Source organism: Chlamydotis macqueenii, chromosome 19 (assembly GCF_036417535.1).
Source record: "Chlamydotis macqueenii isolate bChlMac1 chromosome 19, bChlMac1.mat, whole genome shotgun sequence".
NCBI lineage: Eukaryota > Metazoa > Chordata > Aves > Otidiformes > Otididae > Chlamydotis > Chlamydotis macqueenii.
In genome coordinates this window covers 1,620,221-1,640,747 of record NC_141574.1, presented here as the reverse complement: position 1 = coordinate 1,640,747, position 20,527 = coordinate 1,620,221, and the positions used below count along the sequence as shown (strand labels likewise).

At 50.7% G+C, this 20,527-nt stretch overlaps 1 long non-coding RNA gene across 1 annotated transcript in view; it reads left to right on the top strand.

Moving 5' to 3' along the window:
* Nucleotides 1-5,537: 5,537 nt before the first annotated feature.
* Nucleotides 5,538-20,527, top strand: part of LOC147598307 (uncharacterized) — a 71,184-nt gene continuing 56,194 nt past the window's right edge. The window contains exons 1-2 of the long non-coding RNA XR_015260676.1: nt 5,538-5,790; nt 8,209-8,251. This is a non-coding gene — a long non-coding RNA (uncharacterized LOC147598307). The remainder of the gene's footprint in view (nt 5,791-8,208; nt 8,252-20,527) is intronic.

Here is a 20,527-nt window from a genome sequence, read left to right as displayed (position 1 = left end):
CGCCAGGTGTTCTTTTACAAAGAGAGAACACTGTGTTTCTTGCTGGTAGTTCTTGGCAGTTTATCACGTTCGTTTGCTTCTATCTTTAAGTGTCAACATCTTGGTCAATTTTATTGCACCTGCCTGTGGTTGGAATATTACTAATGGTAGCCCTGACTGCTGGGTAGGGACGGGAATAAGTAATTTATAATGACCATAAGTGAAAACATCAAAATATCAGTAGAAAAATCATAGCCGTAGCGTCCAGCTGTCATTATTTATGTGGCAATATTTACTCGTTCATCTTTTCTATGTATCCCCAGGCTTTCCGGGCCACGCTCACTTTGCTGGCTCCCCTTGGTTTTAAGAGGTTTGTGTGCTTTTGGAAGTACTCTGAGAACAAGGTGCCAACGCAGAGCGATGCCGATGGTCGGCCCGTGGCTTTGGCATCGGGAGGCAGTGCCTGTTCCCACTGTGTGGCCGCTGGCTCTGGGGTGGGAGGGGAGGGGGTGCCAGCCTGGACCTCACCGGTGCATTCACGCGCCTTTGGGGACATCAGGTTGTCCAGAGTTCTCCTTGTTTGCTCAGCAGCTCCCTTTCACTGAGGAGCCTTCTCCCTCGTTGAACCTGGGTTAGTCTTCTCCAGGTGCTCCTTTGTAAATATGTATGAATTCTACATTTCATTCTAATCTGTTTCAAGCTATTTTATTGCCTTTAAAATGTTGTTTTATTATTCATTTCAGACAATTGCTTTAATTCTTCATTTTAGAAGTCTGCAAACAGTGAAACATAGGGACAGAAGGATGCAAAAGTCATTTATTCTGAGCAATCAAGTGGTTTTGGCTTTTAACTTCTCTTAAGAACACTTGTAAAATAATCCCCTGCCTCCTCAAACAGTATTACATGGCGTTGCTGAAGAGGAGCGTGATTATGCATTTGAACAAAATACAACGCTTGCATAAAATCCAGCGAGGGACTTGTGCGTTTCCCCGTTGTCCTTGTGCCTCGACATCTCCCCAGCCCAAGTCAGGGGGTCTCCTGGCAGCTCTGCTCGGTGCGTTACTGCGTCCCTGGCCAAGCTGGCTGTGCATCGCGTCGCGGGCCGTTACCCGCGGGAGCCTTTCGTGTGGTGCTGCTGTGCCGCGGGTCAGGCTGTGAGGAACGGCTCTCCCAGGCTCGACGCCTGAGATCTGGCTCATGCTCTCAGTGCACAGGAGGATGCCAAGCTTTCAAAATCGCTTGGCCTGACTTTATTTATTTATTTTTTTAATCCAGTTTTAGAAATGGTGACTATAAAGTAGCCAGAGGGAGCCTGTATAACAGATAAACCAGCCTGGGAAGTGGTGTGTGATAGACCCTCTGCCAGAGGCCTGATGGCACTTCCCCTCCTGCCATTTGAAGGGACCGTCACCTGTCTTTGGGGCACAGGATCATCTCCTCTCGCCGTCGGCGCTGGCATGGGTGCCGTTCTGCAGGGCGGGCACAGCCAAATTTGCTGGCTGGCGGAGCAGGGGCCATTGTGCTCAGCTCCGATTCCATGGGCTAGCTGTCCAGCGGTTCCCCTCCCGCTGCCCCAGCGCTCCGTCGAGGAGCTGTGCTCCAGCCCGCGCTGCAGCTGTGCCCTGGCACGCCACCGCCGCTCCAGCTGCTTCGCGGCCGCGAGAGCCCTCGAGGGGCTTTTCTCCATGCAGCGCTCTGCCAGAACGGGAAAATCCCTTGGGAATGCTGTCTGCTCTGCCTGCCAGCTCTTCAAGGAAAACTCCAGCCTCTCCAACTGTAAAATACAAACGAGCCAAGTATCAGCGAGCCATACGGGCCCAGAGCAGCACAGCGACCTGCTGTAAGGTGCTGCCGGCTGCCTGGTGCCGGTCGTCAGCTTAGGACAAGGCTGAGACATTTAATGCCCGGAGCGGGATGCAGTCCTTTGGCCTCTTAAATGATTTTATTGCCGCTTCGGCTAGCTGCGCCCTTGGCAGGCTGCTGGGCTATGGCAGGCGCAGCAGAAGCGGTGGAGCCAGCTAATTTCAAAGGTGCATGGCATTCTTCCACGGCACGTGGGAAACGTGAGCGCGCTGAGATCTCTGGCATAGGTGAAACCTGGCACTGCGTACGGTACCACAGGAATTCCTTCAGCCCCTTGTTCTGACAGAAGTTACACGAATGGCCATCTGCGTGGTGATGTGGTGCCTGTGCTGCTGCCTGGGCTCCTCGCTGGCCCTTTCCCGCCGCTGGGAAGCACGGAGTGCTTGGCCGTTGAGCACACGGCTGAGCTGGGCCGCGGGAGCAGAGCGCTGCCGGGGTGCCAGGCTTAGCCAGGGAGGGCTGGCTACCTGGGTCGCAGAAACAAGCGTTTGCTTGATTGAAGATTACGTAGCCTCCAGGCTCTTTGTTTCCTCGTAAATGCATGTTTTCCCCCCAAAAAAAATCTTTTAAAAGCAGTTCTAACAGGTTTCCAGTTACTTTTCACCGCATTAGTCTTCGTTCTAAAAATGTCTCTCTGAGCATTGAGTCCATTTTGAGAACTTGGGAAAGGGTTTTTTCCTATTGTTCTATTTTTGTAAGGTAGTGTGTTTATTAAAGACCTTTCCAAAACCTCTCTCTTACTAAGAAAACCCCAGTGAATTCGTCAAAAATAGGACCAGCCTCTTCTGCCCGAATAGCAAGGTGCTTTCACCCGCTCCCAGTTTGTGCCTTGGAAACTTGCTGACACGTGGCACTCCTCTAACAGGAGACCTGAACATTTTGGGTTAGGAAAATGTTTAAATACGTGAACTTCAGTTGGAATGAGAAGTGCCATTTTAAGTCACTTTGAGTAGGTGCTTAATCTGTGCTCGTGCTGAACCGTGTTCCAGACTACACTGAAGCAGGTTTTCTCAGACCAGGGCTAACAGATCAATAAATGGCTTTTCGTCAGCGTTACTGGTCCCTGGATCTGCCACAGCTGTAGAGGTGAATTAACTGGTGTCACATCTGGGTGGTGAAGCAGGATAATAACCATTATATTCCATTGTTTTAAATCCTGAGAGGAGCTAGGAGTAAACTGAATATCCATTACATTTGGGAAACTTCAAGTGAAAAGGTGTATCATAGTAATAAGAACGAATATTTCAGATTGAAGAAAGAACCTCTGTCCTCCCCACCAACTGGAGAGCAAGATCTAATGTCAGAAGGATCATTTTCACTACCTGATAGTTCTGAGACTAGTTTGTAAAACAGCCGTGAGTAACGACTTCTCGTGCTGTGCCCCAGAACGGTCTTTTCCCATTTCCTTGCCAGTGGGAAGTGCGGGAAGATGGCTGTCGAGCCAACTCCAGAAAGGCATGATGAGGGGAAAGGGGCTTACAGCACGAGAGCAAGGCCTCCCAGAGCGCTGCTGCTGCTCCCACGACACCAGAAGAGATCAGTGGCATTGCCCGGGAAATACCAGGTACTCCTCTGCTTCAAACGTGGCCGTGGAGCTGGAAGGGAGCCGGGCGCTTACAGATGCGGTGCTGGCATCCCAGCCGAGGCGGGCTGAGACGCGGCTGGCAGAAGTGGCTGAGCGCTGCTCTGCGCAAAACGAAATGTCAGTGCTATTAATTGTGTGACACAGCAGCTAGAGCGCTTGTAATTGTCAAGGAGTTTCATCAGAGTAACATCTTTCCATCTACGGTACTGGAGTGCAGAGGAATTTCAGCTGCTTACTCGTTAAGTCTTCTTTAGGTAAAATAATAACAGTAATAATAATTTTCTTAACAGAGTGCTTTCCAAAGCAGGTTTTGACATTTATCAAAATTGGAAGTTTTTACTGAAATGGAAAATTGTTTCCTTCTAAAGGCATATAAAATATTTTAAATGTATCAAAATTATAATTTACATCTGCTATTTAAGTTATTCTTAAATATAATAGAATCATAGAATGGTTAGGGTTGGATGGGACCTTCAAAGATCATCTAGGCCAACGCCCCTGCAAGGAATATGGCAAAATCAAATGCAGAATGGCATTATAACCAGAGTGAGGTGACCTGCCCCCCTCCCCTTTTGCTGTTAACGTGGTGGTGGTCTGCTGCGCACTCACCTGCCACCCGGGTTTGGAGATGCTGAGGGCCAGGGCTGAGACCAAGGAGAAGGGAAACTGAATTCCTTGAAGTCACACCACTGAGCCTTGGAGAGCGTTTCCTCCTCCCTCCCAAATATGATAGACATAATGAAATTGGTGAATATTTATTTAGTGTAGCACATCTATCTTGTCCCTATTTGGGGCTCTACAGTGCTTGTTTATTTGCAGGCCCAGGAGAACTGAGATTTAGCGGCACCAATGTTAATTAGAAGTCAATTTCTGTGATCGCTCGAGAAGTGCTTGTATTCCCGTCCAGACGTGGAGTGAAGTCAGCACCATGTCACTCTGACAGCCGGTCTCAGCAAAGTAATCACCGTTCTCACTCAGAATATTCCCAATCATTCCCTGGAGTGCAGTGTAAGAAAGAAAAAGAAATTCTAATTTGCTGTTGGATTTTAGACAAATTGGAAAATGAGCTGAACTTCAGAAACACCTTATTTTAGTGGAAGTCTTGTCCCCGTGAAGAGCGACAGGCACCAGTGCGCGTGGCATGCGGTTACGCACCCGTCCCTGAGCCGGGGGTCTCCGGAGAGTCCCGGGCTGAAAGACGCCTGTCCGCTGGGTCCTGACACCGCAACGCTTTCTGAAATCTGTTACACGGTTCATATCTGCAAAGCTTGTGATTTCATTGTTTGACATAATTTTATTCAATAAAGCTGCCTCATTGCATAAAGGTCTTGGTATTTAATATTTAATGGCATAAATCCCACGTGAGTCCTAGGCAGAGGATGGAAATTACATTTTAAATGAATGTGCACTCAAAGCCTGCTCTTGTTTCTTTCTGTGTTTAAAGGCCAACAGCCGTTTTCAAGCATGAGCCCCTTCCAGAGATGATGTCCACGTTCCCTTTCAAACAGCCAGCTGTCGTCAAAAGACGAGGAGCCACGTGGCACAAGGGCAGTGCCGTGCACCCGCACCGCATGTGGCCGGGACGCAGCCCATGGCAAAGGTGTGCGGTTACTGGTGATGCACAGAGCTAATCAGTAGGATATCGGTGTGACTGCGGAGCACAGAGGCAGAAGGACGCTTTTCCAGCAGCGTCGGCGCAGGAGCGAGGCGTCCCCAGCCGGCGCGGTTATCCCGGGGTAATCGCCCTCCTGGGGACGGGGAGCCGCCACCTCACTGACGGTTTTGAGCAAGTGACTCTCAGGTGAACAGGTCATGTTTCAACAGGCTTGTGGCTCCTGCCGCAGAGGGCCAGGGAGCTCCTGGGACCGTGGCCTTTGCGTGACGTGGGCCAGCTTCTCGGCAAGCCTTCAGCTGTTGTACCCATCGCAATGTGTGTCACTTTGGTGGAGAGACCCAGCTTGCTCTGTTTTGGGGGACAAGTCAAACATCAGCGTTGAAATATGCCATTTTTTTTCTGAAAACCTGAGTAAAAATTGTTCTTTCTCCTGTATAGGTGAAGCCAGGTACCTTCAGCAGGTGACCATGGTCATTTCAGCATGGACACCTGGGATCCGTACGGTCCTGTATTGCTCCTTCGTGCCAACAGCGTGTGACATGGGCTGCCTGCAGCGGTGTGCACCGCAGTGCCTGGCAGAGCCCTCCTGCATGGCGCAGGGTCTCCCGCGGTGCCTCCGCCGGCTGACACCAGCGCGGCACAGCCGAGGACACGCGGCAGCGGGTTCAGACAGAGCCTATCTCGCACCTGGGCCAGAAACCAGCGGGTCCTGGGTACCTACCTAGTACTGCAGCAGCACCTTTCCAGGGTAGGTTTTTCAGAGCGTCATCAGATTTGGCCGAATTTTTAAACAATTTCAGGATGCCGTACATACCTGGTATTTCACATTCTTTTACAGATTTGGCTATTTATATCACTGCTTTCACCGGAGCTGAACCCGGCAGTGACTCCTTAGGTCTGACCCCAGGCAGTTACTCATCAAAGCCTGCTATACACTTACACATTAAACAAATGCTATTTTAAAGCCCAGTCTGGCAAACGTGCAGCAGCCAGTTTGGTCCTTATCACTAGGATTATCCTAAGTGCCTTCGAGATCGCTTCCTGCGTCAGCTTCATTGATATATCGTGAGCGGCTGTTTGCGCCCCGGCCAGGCAGGATTTCTCCTCTTAGTGTCGGCCGCAGGGAGAGGAGGCAGGAACGACCGTACTCTTTCTGTGCTGCCTTGAAAGCCTGAAGCGCTGCAAAAGGAAGGTCAAACAAAGCGTTTCCTTACAGTAATTCCTTTGAGTGGCATTTAGACTTAACCAGCTGTGTTACAGACTTTTATGACAATAGCAGAGTCGGTGCTAGGAAGTGCTGCTGTCGCACGGTCTGCAGCTCTGGCGCTACGCAGACCTGGTAAGAGCATGGGAGCTGCTGGAGAGAATTACCTTGGTGGACTCCGGGGCCTCTTTCTGCGGCAATTCGACCATCTCCTCCAGCCATGGGGAACGGACCGCGCTGCTCCTGCTCTCTGAGCGCTGCCAGCTGTGCTGCTGGCAGATGCCGTCTCGCGCCTGACCAGCGGGCTACAGCACCGGTTTCTCCTGGGGCAAGGTTTGAGACAGAAATCTGGACCTAAACTTTTTGTTCTTGAGACATAGCAGCCAACGATGTGTTCAGCTTGTCACACAGTTTATAGACCCACACCAGCAGGCATTGTCTCTGAGATGTAATTTCCTATAGCCCCAGTGAAATTGATGTATAAATAAATATCTATAACATTTCAAATTATGTAATTCCACCATCTGCTGCTTTACATGAACGGTGCTCATATTCCACCTCTGCTTCTTTACATAACGGTGTTCCCCATCCAAATCGCTGCTTATGTCAACACGGCGCGGCCGAGGAAGGAGGGCCGTACTTTCTGTTCTCCTCTAACTGAACACCGCTTCCCTGGAGCAGGGGAGAGGTGGAGAACGCGCAGAGCAGGAACGCCCGGCTCTGTAACGCTGCCCGTTTGCTCCACAGCCCGTCTTTGCTCTTACTGCGCAAACCAGGCAGATTCTGTTCACTTGATAAGCAACTCTACTGCAGGGTCAGGTAGAAAGAGAAGATTGGCAGGAAAGGAGCAAATCTTCCTTAGACAAAAATGCCTGCAGTAATTAGCGAACGTGGCAAGAAAGAGCTGATAAACAAGTGAAAGGGGAGAAGTGAAAGGTAAGCTTCAGGGCAATTCATCAAGATGGTAAACAAAGAGCAACCCAAGACTTCTGCAAGCATTTAGCAGATGGCAGCGTGTTCTGGGGGCACGGCATTTGTTCAGGCAGTGACAAAAAGCTGCAAATCCGTGGATTCAGGACCATTTATTGAGGGACTCTGATTTATTTCTCAGAAACGAATCGTGAGGAAGGCGCGGCAGCGTTCCCATTTTCCGTGCCTGCATTTGTATTTCTGCTCTTTAGGGAGCCTCAAAAAGGGAGAGGCTGCTTTCGAAAAGCCGGGACCCGGCCCGCTCTGCTGCCCGCCGAGGGGTGCGGGGCCCGGCATCCGGCTGCGGGACAGCGGGGCCCTGCCGCCCGCGCCCGTCGGGGGTTTCTCCCGCCCGGCCCCGGCCTCGGCCCTGGCCCCTCCCGGCAGCGCTGGAGGCCGGGCCGGGCCCGGGCGGCCCCGCTCGCCGCCGCAGGTGCGGGGCCGGAGGGGTGATGGGCGCGGAGGGGCGTGGGCTGGCGGGGGATAAAAGCGGGGAGGTGGCCGCCCCCGCCTCTTCTGTGTGCGCTGGGTGCCCGTCGCTGGCCGAGCCTCCCTGGGAGATTCGGGTAACCGCAGCCGAACCCCGGCTTCTCCCTGACGAGGGGCTCTGCCTCGCGGGGCGGGGGGCTGGCGCCGTTCAAAGCTCCTCGAGGACTCAGCCCTGGGCTGTCCCCGCAGCTCGCTGGCTCCTGGCCCCGGGAGAAGCCTTGTTCGAGGGCTGTGTCCCCAGCCCGGTTTCTGCTCCCGTGGCGGCCGCAGCGCGCTCGGCTCGGGGGAGGGCCGCGCTGGGACAGCCGGGGAAGGGGCCGGGAGAGCTCCGGGGAGGCAGCGCTGCCCTCCTGTGCTCAGTTGCTGGGGGTTTATCTTCGATCAGGGGCAAGGGACTGATTTATGTGACGAGGAAGTGATGAATTGCCCAGCATGACTGGAGCACTGGGGATTTTCTCACATCACAATGATGGTGATTGATTTTTCTTTTTTTTTTTTTTTAAGTCTGCAGGAGAGGAGCTTCCCGATGCCTGGCTGGGGCTGACAGGTAAGCCGTGGAACTGGCTCGCTGGCTGTGCTAGGCCTTTCTACCGCCCGTCCCCACTAAGCTTCAGACCTTAATGGCTTGTGAAGACATGCTGTCAGGATGATGGAGGTGGTGAGATTATTAAATGAGGACATCTTCTACTTGCTAAATTGCTTTAATCTCACAGGAGGCGATAATTAGCTCATATTGGCCACCCCCTTGTAGGGGTTAGAAACAAAGACCAAGGTGGGGGCGGGGGGGGGGGGGGGGGGGGGTGGGGATGGCTGCAAAAAAACCAGCAGTGAAAAGCTGTAGCAGAGCCCAGGGAGGAGGGTGGGCGTTGCGCCTTGCGCTGCTGGCGCTGTGCTGGTTGGGGAAGAGGCAGAGGGTGGATCGAATTTATCCCACCACGTACTGGTTCCTGGGGACTGCTCTTAGCTTTGGCGTGTGTGGCACGTCCGGTGCCTTGTCCCTTGCTGCCCGTGGAACGATGACGAAGTTATTCCGTGTCAGGCTGCTTTTTCCTGTACTCTGTTGTGTGGGCTTGTATTCCTCACCGAGGGAGGAGAGGGCTGCAGCATGGGGGCTGGAATTTGGATCCTAAACTTGAGTATCTGTTTCTCTGGAAACTAGGCTGCAGTTGCAATTTGTATAAAATTGCTCTTTTCAAAAAGAGATGATGGAACTGGTTTGGACTAATTACAGAGTCGTTCAAAAATCTTTGGTGCGATAGCGTGACTTGAAATCCCATGCACTCCATTTGTTATCAGCTGGGGAGGTGGAGGGAGAAGGAGGCAGAAAATATCGAAAGGAGCAGAAATTAGGGAGGAAGGCACCGAAAAAGGAATGAAGCAAAACAGGAGAAGGGGAAAGTTTTGTGTGAGGAGCAACCAATACAGCAAATGCAGCTGTCCCCAGATAACATTCATTGTGGATGGGAAGGCATCCGAAATGAGGCAGAAAATACATTCCTAAAATGAAGCAGGAAATAGTCTGTGAGCTATTGGTGATTTCTGTGATGTTTATTCGTTGCTTGGTGAGTTAAGATCTCCTGTTGGATGTCGCTGCCAAAAGGATGGCAGTAAGAGCTGTAGTTTGACTGTAAGCACCCCAGGTGTGGTTGCTGTGCTGGTATGTGGGGAAGGTATGCTGGAAGAGAGAAAGTTCTCGTGTCACCGGGTAGGACTTGCTTTGCAGATCATCTGCTTAGGAATGGTCACTGCTCCTGAGGTCCGTGAGTATTTTGTAGGGTAAATGCTTTCTTGTGAGTGAACCTCCCTGAGTGGCATAAAAGTAGCAACTGAGCAGAGAAATATTCCATGCCCAGGTGAGTCTGCACAGCACCCTCGGTCCAGTGCGTCGTTGCTGCGGGCAGGCGTGCGTGGCCTGTGCCGAGCCGCAGGGCGACACCACTTGCCTTGGCGTGAGGTCCGGGGCTGGTGTCATCCTGCTCGGGGAGCTGTTGTCTCTCAGCAAAATAGTTCAGTCCGAGAACTTGCTGCTGGAGAAACTGTCTTTTTCATTTGAACTATTTAAGAAAGCCTAACTGAGTTCAAAGCAGGTATGGCAGCTGACAACAGATGGAAATGTGGTCCCATCCCATCTCTCTTCCTCTTCCCTAGCGCTCATACATTAAAACCCAAATAAACAAAACAAAAACCCCACAAAAGATAAACTACACAACACCGAATAACCTATAACTAGACCGGAGTTAATAAATCTGAATTTATTAAGATCTTTGCAACCAAATGAGCTGATTACTAGAAGGAAGAAACTTAATTTATTGTCTGATTTTAAAAGCTTGAATAATTTTAGCCATTGACTGTTTCAATTATTATCTCTAACAACTTTGGAGGACATCTTTAAAGTTCTTTTCCATGAATCCTACTTCAAATGCTGCTGCAGAGATGAAAGGAACAAGCTTAACGCAATGAATAACTGATAAACCAGAAATATCACTGCCTTGCCTCGGAACATCACAGATCAGAGCTCGTCCCTTGAATATAATCATAGTGTATGCTATCTCTGGTCTTTATTGGAGGCGAAGCTCTTTTATGATAGTCTGTCATTTATGACAGTTCCTCCAGAGAGTTCATTAGGATGAACATTAATGTGGCTGAATCTAGGAAACAGCTTTTCCTGACATAATGCCAACATATATTACAATGCTGTGGCACTGCGGCGGGGAAGCTTTATGGGGGTTTAATGTGTGTGTGTTGCAAATGGCATCACTTCTCCGCTCTCTCCGTAAAGGAGTCTCTTTTTTCTGAACTGCCACTGCTATCAATACACGTGCTGGGGTGCCTGAACAGCTGTTTTGTTCAGCAGTTATCTGTGATGATTATGTATTCAGAGGTTAGCGTTTCCAGCACTGGAGAGCTGCAATTAATCTATACTGTGCTTCACACCATCACTGAGCACTTGGGTTTCCCCCCTACTTTACTGGCATTTCTTAGGGTTCTACATGGAAATCTGCACTAGGAGCTGAGGCAAAGGAGAGAAGCAATGGCAAAGGAATGGCTGGTGCCTTCCCCTCTGTTTCCGCACGCTGTGCTAGGCGGGATTCGCCCAGAGCCCAGTTTCAGGCAGTCATGGTGGAGTACGCAAGGCCGGTACAACTGGTCCCTGTGGGCAGCACAGAGTGTGTATGTATGTTTTTAAAAGAAAAACAACAACAAAAAAGTCCACAACAGAGAAACCCCTAAGAACCATGCTCCCAGCTGTTGCTGTCAGAGGGTTTCATGTGTCTCGTTATGAAATGAAATTGGTTATTGGGCCCAGCGTTGTTATCCTGGCTGGTGACCTCGTAAGAACACTAGGCTGAGCCTAGTGTAACAAAGCCTTTTTACATCGTTCTGATCCACTGAAAAGAGTGGCAAATCGTTCCTTAAATAACCCTGTGTCAGATTTATGGCAGAGCAGCTTGAAGTGCCTGCCCTACAAACGAGAGCCGTGCCTTCTGTGTCGGCTTTATCCCGTGGGGAGGCATTAGAGGAGAAGGAGGGTTGTCGGTGCAAACTGGAATTTGCCTGGCGCTGGCTGGACACCGTCCCTTGTGCAGATTAAACAGCTCACCAGAACTGCGGGGCTGAGGCCAGGCACGACTTCTCTGCTGCTGCAGCTGGCAGAAGAGTCATTTCCACTGGTGGGAGCAAATGGGAAAACTGGAGGTGCAGAGAGCTGACCCTGCACCTGAGGGACGTTCCGCTGTTGGTTTTGGTGACTTACTGGCGCTTTGTGGTGGCAGGAGCGAGATCAGGCTGGGGCTTATCTATTCCTTGCACGCTTAGTTCGGATGGAGAACGCTGAGGCTGTAAACTGCCTCATGTTTTTTCCCATAGCCTTTTTCTCCTTTTTCTAATCTCCTTTCTGTGTCAATTCCCAGGTAAGAGAGCCATGCCATTACATTTTTAATTATTTTCAGCTCAGTCTTCTGAATCGCCGATGAGGGGCTGGCAGACCCAGCGCGACACGCTGTAATGCACTGTGTACAAGCATCTTATCTGGTTGGCGCTGCCGCAGGTACCGTGCTTAGGAGACTTCCACAAAGATGGGCATTCATCTTAGTCAGCCATAACAAACTGCGTCTGCCGGGCGCGGAGAGGACAGCTGCAGTGGATCCAAATCGGCTCCATCTCTGTCAGTGCCTGTCCTGCGGGCTGGGGTGGAGGGGATCCTGAGGATCCGAGTCAGGAAATGTGGCTAACAGGTGGGAATGGGGCTTTGGGGAAGGACCTTCAGGGCTGATGAGCGAGTTGCTGGGTTCAGTGTGAGATGAACCTGGAGCCCCAGTAGCCATGTGGGAGGTGGGGAACGCCAGGAACATCCCATCAGGGTTTCGGATCAAAAAAGCGAGGTGTACAAACTGCTGAGAAGCTGGGGCCCTGATACTCGTGAGGTGGGAGGAGATCTAGCGCAGCAAGTCACCTAGGGTCACCTGAGAAACGGGATTAGAACGTGGAATTGGGAGAGAAAACCTCTGAACCCTGCTGCGAGGTGTGAACCTGGGGCAACGGGATCATCCCTGACCGAGATCACAGGAAACGCACGGCTTGCAAGGACAGCCCCTGCTTTGAAGTGACTGCGGTTTGAAGGGAGGCAGAGCAGCTGTGAAACTGGAACATTAATGGATGGGGAAGTGAAAATCGGGGAGACTTGGCTTTTCTGGCAGAGTGGGGAGCTGAGGCTCGGTTTCCTGCGTCCCGAGGCCAATCTCTGTCGGCAGTCCACTGTTACCTTGGGTCGTGGGGAGATGTCAGGAGAGCACTGCATGCAAACCGTTCTTCACAGTGTGCCTCGCTTGACCAAATGAGAGCCCTCCAGTTGTGCGTGACTTTGGCCTGCACCTGTCTGGTAGCCCCTGGAGAAGGTCTGCATGCTCCTGTCTACCCCAGGTCCAACGCCCTGACATTTTATTGCCTCTGGGCTGGAGCTGGGCTGCCCAGGGGGTTCATCGGCTGCAGAGCTCTGGGGCGCTCTGGCCGGCTGCGCCGTGGGTGAGGGCAGCCCGTGGGTATGCTGCTGCTCGGGGCTGCGGGGAAACCCTGCCGCCAGCCGGGGCTGACCATCCCCTTGCTCCGCACAGCTCCTTGCTCCCAAGAGCCTGCAAAAGCCTCCGTGCCCGTTTCTGGCCGGTGCGGCTCCTGGGGTGGCCGGTGCCCGGCACAAGGCTGCAGGAGCCGGCGTGCGCGTTGCTACCAGGAATCGTGCTGGGCTGAGGGGTACGGCCAGAACCCTCCCTGCCTTTTGGTGCTGGCACAGATAAAGAAAAGGAAGAAAAAAGCTTTGTTTTCTAACTGCCCTCTGCAGCTCTTCTGAGTTGATAGAATAGATTTTTTTGCTCTTTTAAGTCTAATGATGTCAGAAGAGGCAGCCAGGTTATGACTCTATTCTTAACAATTAGGAAGATTGGTATAGGGCTGTGGAGAGGTTTCCAAATGATTTTTAACAGCTAGTTATTTCCTTGAACTGCTGGGATTAGCATCCCGTATAGCTGATGAGTATACTGGAGTGGTGGATTGATTGATAGTCATTTCAGGATGTGCCTGGGAATTCAATTAACTTTTAAAAGAAAAAAAGGTTTAAACAAACAGCTTAAACAGAGTTGATTTTGTGTGGGTTTAGCAGCCTTGAAATTTTGTTCCAGTTTAGAACAAAACAACAACAAAAAACCAGATTTACTGGGCTATTAATGTTTTCAAATGATTTTGCTTTGCTGCAGTAAAATCGTGCTGTTAAAGCAAATCAGTGCTTCACTTGATTGTATTTCACATGAATATTGATATCTGTGCAGCACACGGTGCTATTTTGTACGATTGTGCGTTCTCTAATGATCTGAATGATAAATAACAGCACAATTAACTTGAAAATAAGAAACTGTTTCAGAGCCAGCCTTCTCCAATAAAGCCACACCAGAGCAATTTGGCAAATCCAAGGTATTCTACTTCGAGGGTTTTTTCAAAACACATCTTAAAACTCCTCACTAGTGCAGGCAACAGAGTTTTGTTTCCAGCAAGAGGCCGGTGAAACGGGGTGAGGGAGAGGGAGAAAGAGGAACGGGGAGGAATAAAGCAGCTTCACCAGTTAATTGGTGAAAGCCTCTCGCTTCGGTTGACTGTATTTGTTTTGACAAGAGCCTCCCCTTCTTCCCTGGAGTGCTCTGGCAAGAGAAGCTCTTGCAGATACAGCAAAGGATCTGCTGAATGCACAAACGTGCATAATTCAGTGATGCTGGAACCTTCCTCTCATCACAAGCGCGCATTCAGTAAGTGCTAACACAACTCCTCTGCGGGTAGGGATTTCTCTGTTTCTTCTCTTTGGCTACCATTTGGCCATCAAACCTCTGCCAGGAATTAAAAATGGACTGTCAGGAAGCTTGTTAGCAGGGCTAGTGTTTAACAGGCATACCCATTCATACATACACACCTTTAAAATAAAGAAATGTTTGTGAATTCTTGAGTGGGTTGACTTTGAAGGGTAGTATGAATAAATAATGGAAGACTAGGTTTTCTTTGGATTCACACTATTCACCCATAAGTCATAAAAACAAACTTGATGCTCAAGAAAATTCCTCGGGAGAAAAAAAAAAATCTTCTTTCATTCTAAGAAAAAAACATGGTTTATATCTCTGGATTAGGTGTTTGAGAGGAAAAAGCTGTAACTCTGCAACTTGCGTGTGTCTGTCCCCATCAGGTAGATGTTTCATGCAGACAAAAATGATTAAAACTCATGCTAATATTTGCTTGGACTAATGGAATGTTGTGCAATATCACCTGAATTAAAATCAAGATTGTAATTAGTAGGTTGTTCATTCTGTTCTAACAATGCAGAATAATTAGTTCTTCTTTTTCACCCCACAAATAGTAATTAAAGAGAAATATTACGTAGCTGCACCTGGTTTTCATTATACAGTTGCCACAGTGAGTAAACCACATCTTTTATTTATGAGAACAGCTGTAAGTTTGAAAACTGAGTGAAGAGCCTGAAAACCCCTCTGAGGTTCCCTAGAGACATGTGAGAAATCTGAAATTATTAAAACATATGGTGGCACATACTGACTACCAACAGCTCCTACCGTGGCTGTGAGCCCTGATTTCTCTTCAGCTTTCAACTTTTCTACGTATTCTCCACTTGGTTAGCTATTTCCCCCTCTTCCTTTAGTAAATCTCCTGTGACAGGCAATCAACGTGACATTGCATAGATAAAGGCTGCTGCATATGTTTCCCATCCACCTTTCTCAATGTTTTCAGTTGGTAAGTTTTTTAATTATTATTTTAATAGCCTAGGAAGTGATGCACTGGGAGGAAACAGGAGCAGCATGGCGATGGCTTCTTTCTTGTGTCCGTGCTTACTTGCGAGGTGGGGAGCAGGTCATGGGGAAGCGAGGAGCACGTTCAGATCCCTGCCCTCTCCAGAACGCACTGGTGCTGTGCAGATGGGGTAGCAGAAAGGCAATCAAAGGCACAGAAATTGTGGAGTCCAAAAAGGTATTGCTCGTTGTGATGAAAAGAACCTTAATGTTGGAGACATGGTGAGTTGAAAGTGCGAAAGGTAAACTTCCCAGGGAGGTTTTCACCGGCAGTGTGTCTGAAGTATTCCCTTGAACATTAGTTTGAGAGTGAGGAAAGGGGAAGGCAACCCTTGAATGTAGTTTTAAGTAATAGCCCTAATGAGTAAAAGTGCTTGTATTAAGCAGATGAGCATTCGTTTCACAACACCAAAGGGGTGTTTCAGCAGACACCAGCACCCAGGGGTCTGTCTGCACTGGTCCAGGCGTGTTCCTCTGGCGCAGCCGGCTTAGCGGCTTCGGTTAGTGACTGCGCTGTCATCGCTTCTGGAACCATTAATGGCATTCGGGGGACTTACCAAATACACCTTGTTGTTGGCTACACGGTGGCGGTGACTGCAGGCGCTGGGATGGCCGTGCCATCCCGTACACCTCTCACGTGCTGCGCTGGATCGTGTTGTGGTGTTTTGGGATGGGTGGCTAACACCTGCTCTGCTCGCTGCACCGTCGGCTGCTCCTGTCAGACAAGTACCGAAACCGCTGTGTTCCCCACCAAGAACAAATCTGAGATTGCTCAAAAGCAGTTTTTGTATCGCCACTCCTGGGAGTTTGAAAGGAGACAGCACAGGCGCCTCTGGGGGGGCTGCGGTGCTGTTCGGGAGTGGCTCATCCCTTCGTGCGGATGGCAGGAGGGCACCGGGGCCAGGAGAGGAGCGCAGGGCCTGGCTGGGCGAGGGGGCCCGGGCCAGAGCGGTGCCTCTGCTGCCAGGGCTGTTCGGTGGCTCCGCTGCCTCGTGGGACGGGAGGGCAGCGACCGCCAGCCCCTGGGAGGTGGTGGCCAGCTGACTTACCGTCCGCAGGACGTTACAGGGGTCGGAGTCCAGATTGCTCAAACCTCAGAAATGGGTTCTCCATGCTGGTAAAGAGGCTGAAAAAGTAATGTTTGTAACTGAGTTCAGAAGGGCTGGGCTCGTTTGGCTGATCAATTTTTGTATAGGTGGACAAAATTTTAATCTGCTGTTTCATGGCATTTTATCTGGATGCTGTGCCATGCAGGTTTAACAGAACTGTCCAGCAGTTATCAAGGAAAAGGTCCAATCGATGGATTGGATCACTCCAGCGCAGGCTGCAGCCTGGGAGTGCGACAGTCCTGACCCAGTACCACCTTGTGTGTGGTTTGTCACCTGGCTCGGAGATCCGGGGAGAGCTTCGCCAATATTCGGGTGTGATTTCATGAGAAGATGGGTGATTTGCGTGGAAAATCTGTCCCCACAGTCCTAATGCAGGCTTGGGTACCCGAGCAGAGCATCAGCTCCCCTCCGTGCCTCGCGTTGTGTTCCTGTCACCATTACTGAGCCAGAGGCCCCGGCTGGATTCAGGAGGGCCGTTCTGGGTGCGTCCTGCCCAAAGAGGGTGCCCTGACCCACCCTGGGCTTGCAGGTGCCAGGAGTCTCCAGCTGCTTAGATAGCTTTGAACTGCGGCAAAGACCAGCAGGTCATACACAAGGAAGCGTTTCCGTTGGAAGGTAACAGTTGGGTGTATGAGGCAGCTTAAAATCCCACTCGCCTGAGCAGCCCCCTGAGTCACTAGGCCTTATTTCACTGCCGTTATAAAAACTGTCATGTAGCTGGTTTTCACAGAGTGTTTACACTTGGTGTTATATCTGGGCCCCAGAAACAGAGTGTATTTGTCTGTCTGGTTCATGTATTTATGCTGTTTGCCAAGTTCCCCCCGCACAAGGACACACACTGCCGCTCACTGGCCATTATCTGTTGCCGTTCTCTTTTCACGCATGCATACATATTTATTGATACTGATTAATATTTATTGCTCATAAATAATACATCGCTGGGATTTGGTGCACTCCATTGAGAACAATGCAGAAATAGCGAAGTGGTAAATGTGGCAGTGAAGTTTGCTGCGTGCCCGGGGAGAGCTGCCCCGGGATTCATGGCCGGCTGGCGGCAGCGCACGGCACAGCTCTGCGCGGGCTCTTCTCCCGCTGTGCTCCTGTCGGCATCGCTGCCCAGCAAGGTCTAGGTCCAGACCCCAGCCCAGCTGAATGCACTGGTGCTCTGGGCACTGCTGAAGCTGCCGCGTGCTTTAAGAGGAAAAGCTCTTTCCTCCACCCCAGCTAGGAAAAACAAGAGGAACCATGGCAGCAGATCGCTGTGCCAGCTGCAGGTGTCCTGGGCCCGGCTGCAAGACGCTGGGATGACGTGCTGTCACCTGTCCCAGTGCCTCGCCAGAGCCCCTGTCCTGCTGGGTCCCAGGGCTCAGGAGCAGGGAGCAGGGTGTGCTGGTGCTGAGCCCAGCGCGCAGCCAGCCCTCGGCCTCCACCTTCGTGTTCAAACCGTTCTGAGGACAGCGGGAAGCGGCTTGGGGCCAGGGCTTCTCGTGCTGGGGTGCGGGGGCAGTGGTGCCAGGAGCAGAGCTGGCACACGGATGGGAGAGCGCTGGAGCCATGGCTGAGAGCATCGCCTGCCACCGCGGCCTCTCCAAACAACCCGAGTTATTCATACTGGTCGCTTTTTGCCCCAGGAGAATTGGCAGAGTCTCGCCAGGCCACACAGCCCCATTGTACCAATCACGGCGTAAGTAAATAACGTAAAAGCTGAGCCCTGGGAGAGCCCTCGGTCCTGGGGTTAGTCATTCGGACGAGAGGGAAGGAGGAAGATAACAGGCACAACCACAGCTCCTCTGCAGGGAAAAGTAGGTCATGCTGAAACAGAAAACAAATAAACAAAAGAATGAGAAAAGAAGGAGATGGGATAGGATAAAAGCTGTGTTATCAGATCCCAGCAGTGATCCCAGTTGTGGGAACGCTCTGTGGCAGGCAGTTGGCACCGTACCCGGCACTGAGCGGGGACAGGGCTCCTCTTTCCCCAGCGAGCAGTTGCCTGTGTTGGGCTGGGAAATTCTGGAGAAAACAGGCTGTTGCAAATGGCCTTTCGGAGAGTCCACCTCCCCTTATGCTTATAGCTGAATCCTCTGCATCCCTGGAAAATGCTGAGCTGATTCATTATTTACCAGCAAATCACAGTCAGCTGAGTGCAACCCCGTCCTCTGCTTCGGAGTTTGTTATTGCGGTGCGAACCCGGCCGTGTGTGTGGGAAAGGCTGGTGCCACAGTGGTGTGCTTTGGAAAGAAGAATGTCCCAGTTCAGCGGGACTGCCCTCCTGTCAGTACAAAGGCAGGAGGGGCAGCGGCCGCAGCCTTTCGGACCGTGGCGTGGGCAGGCTGACCTTTCTGCAGTGGAGCGGGCTTGGTTGCCGGTGCTTTTTTCCTACCCCTTCCACTGGTGCGAAGACAAAAGGGTGAGGATTGTATGCCAGAGCCAGGGTGCTGAGCGTTGGGGAGTTCTGATTTTGCTCACGCACGATCCTGTTGATCTTTTTTTAAACGTATGCTTTGATGATCAAAAGGCAGTTCTGCTATCAAACAGCACGTTGCTACCCCAGATCTCCAAGCGCTCCGTAAAGAGGGCAGGAACGTGCGCCGTGCCTTGCAGCAGGGGCCCAGGAGCTGGATTAACGTGGAGAGTCACAACGCAGACGCGAGGCAAGCGGAGCACTGGGGCCGGCCACACTGCAAACGCACGGAAATACCTTCTGGAGTGGCGAGGAACGTGCTGTGACAAAGGGTTGTTGTTCCAGCAAGGGCTGGGGGTTTGGCCATTACGTTCGTTGCTCTTGCAGTGATTGGTGGTGTTCAGTCAGAGTTCACGGAACCAAGTCACGTTGTACCAGCTGAGTATCTATTTTCAGCAGAGACTATTTTTTACAAAAAAGATATTCTAATAGACTACATCGTTTCTCCCCCCCGGTACCCACCTGGGGCAGCCCCATGGCCAGGCTGGCGCCTCCTCACCCGCCCACGCATGTGGTGGGGTGGCCTCAGGCGGGGGTCTTGCCAGCGCAGGGGGAAGCTCTGCAAGCCCAGGTGGCCTGTGGGCACGCAGGACCCCATCTCTGCTCGAGACGGAGCGGTTGTCCCCTTTTTGCAGGTACAAATTCAGCCACCCGGGCTGTCTCTTGGTGACGGTACGATGGAATGGTTTCCTTAGCCTGGATTTCTGCCGTTAATTTATCTTCCTGGCTTTTGTGGTTTTGTCCTTGCACGTTTGTCTCACGGTTTCATACGTGTCCTTAGTAACCTGACCTACTTTCCACTTTCCGTGTATTTACTCCCTGTGGCAAAACCCAGAGCCCACAAGACATCAAAGATGATGCGTATCCTCTTCCAAATTTATCGTGAAATGATTGTCTGGAGGCAAATGATAATTCCCATAAAGACTATGAAAGTAGGAGAAAAACCCGTTTCAGATGGCAGCAGCCTCGGCTCAGAAATAATTGCTTCCTTTGGCTGCTCCTTGCACGAGCTCCTGATGGTTTCCACTCCCGTAGCTTTGCTGAATCACTTGCTGATGGTCGCAGTGTGTCTGAGTGCAGTGTTATTTTGCAAGGGAAAACCGGACAAGACACTTCTGTTTGTGTACGATGCGCATACGCTGGCGGTGACAGGTTTGTGATGGTTCGTGGTGCTCCCGTTTTCCTCTGTCCCGCGGCCACAGAGGCCGATCCCGCCGTAGGAGAGGCGGGCGCGGAGCCCTCGACGCTCCCTCGCCCAACATGGAAAGCATTCTGATGGCTGGGTCCAGAGGGGTGACACTGAGTCGAATGAGTAGGAGGACATTTCATTCCAGTGGCAGCCTCTTCGCATATCTGATGCTATTTAGAAAAAATCCAGAGAGAGATTCTCCATCTTTAAATAGAGTTACATATTTTATCTGTCAAGAGAGAAAGTCTGGTGTGTAAGAATGTGTAAATAACTTTGATAAGTTGGATAGCTCTGAGGCTGGCAAAAGAGACAATATTAAAAAAAAAAAAAAAGCCAAAGATTTGAATCTCTGGTGGCTTAATATCCTCTTTTGCAGGTCTCTGCCTCCTTATGAAATAAAATAAATTGTGTGACATACTTAGAGCTATCACAGTTAAATCTGCGTTCCATACCTCTAGTGTCGTGCTCCTGTACGTAATTTGGATGCTGTACATTTTTCTAGTCATTATTAGCCAAGCTGAAAATCAATTGGAAAGTTGACTTTTTGCAACTTCTACAGCTTTTTTTCTTTTCTTGTTAGTTTAAGTCTTTTCCTGCAAGAAAATGGCATTGAAGTGCTGTGCTTCTCAGTTATTTCTTGCTTTGTGAATTCATAGCTGTTCTGTCTTATAAGAGTGGAAATTTCATTAGGGAAATTTTGAGGGTTTTTCTTTTAATTAAAGGAGATACC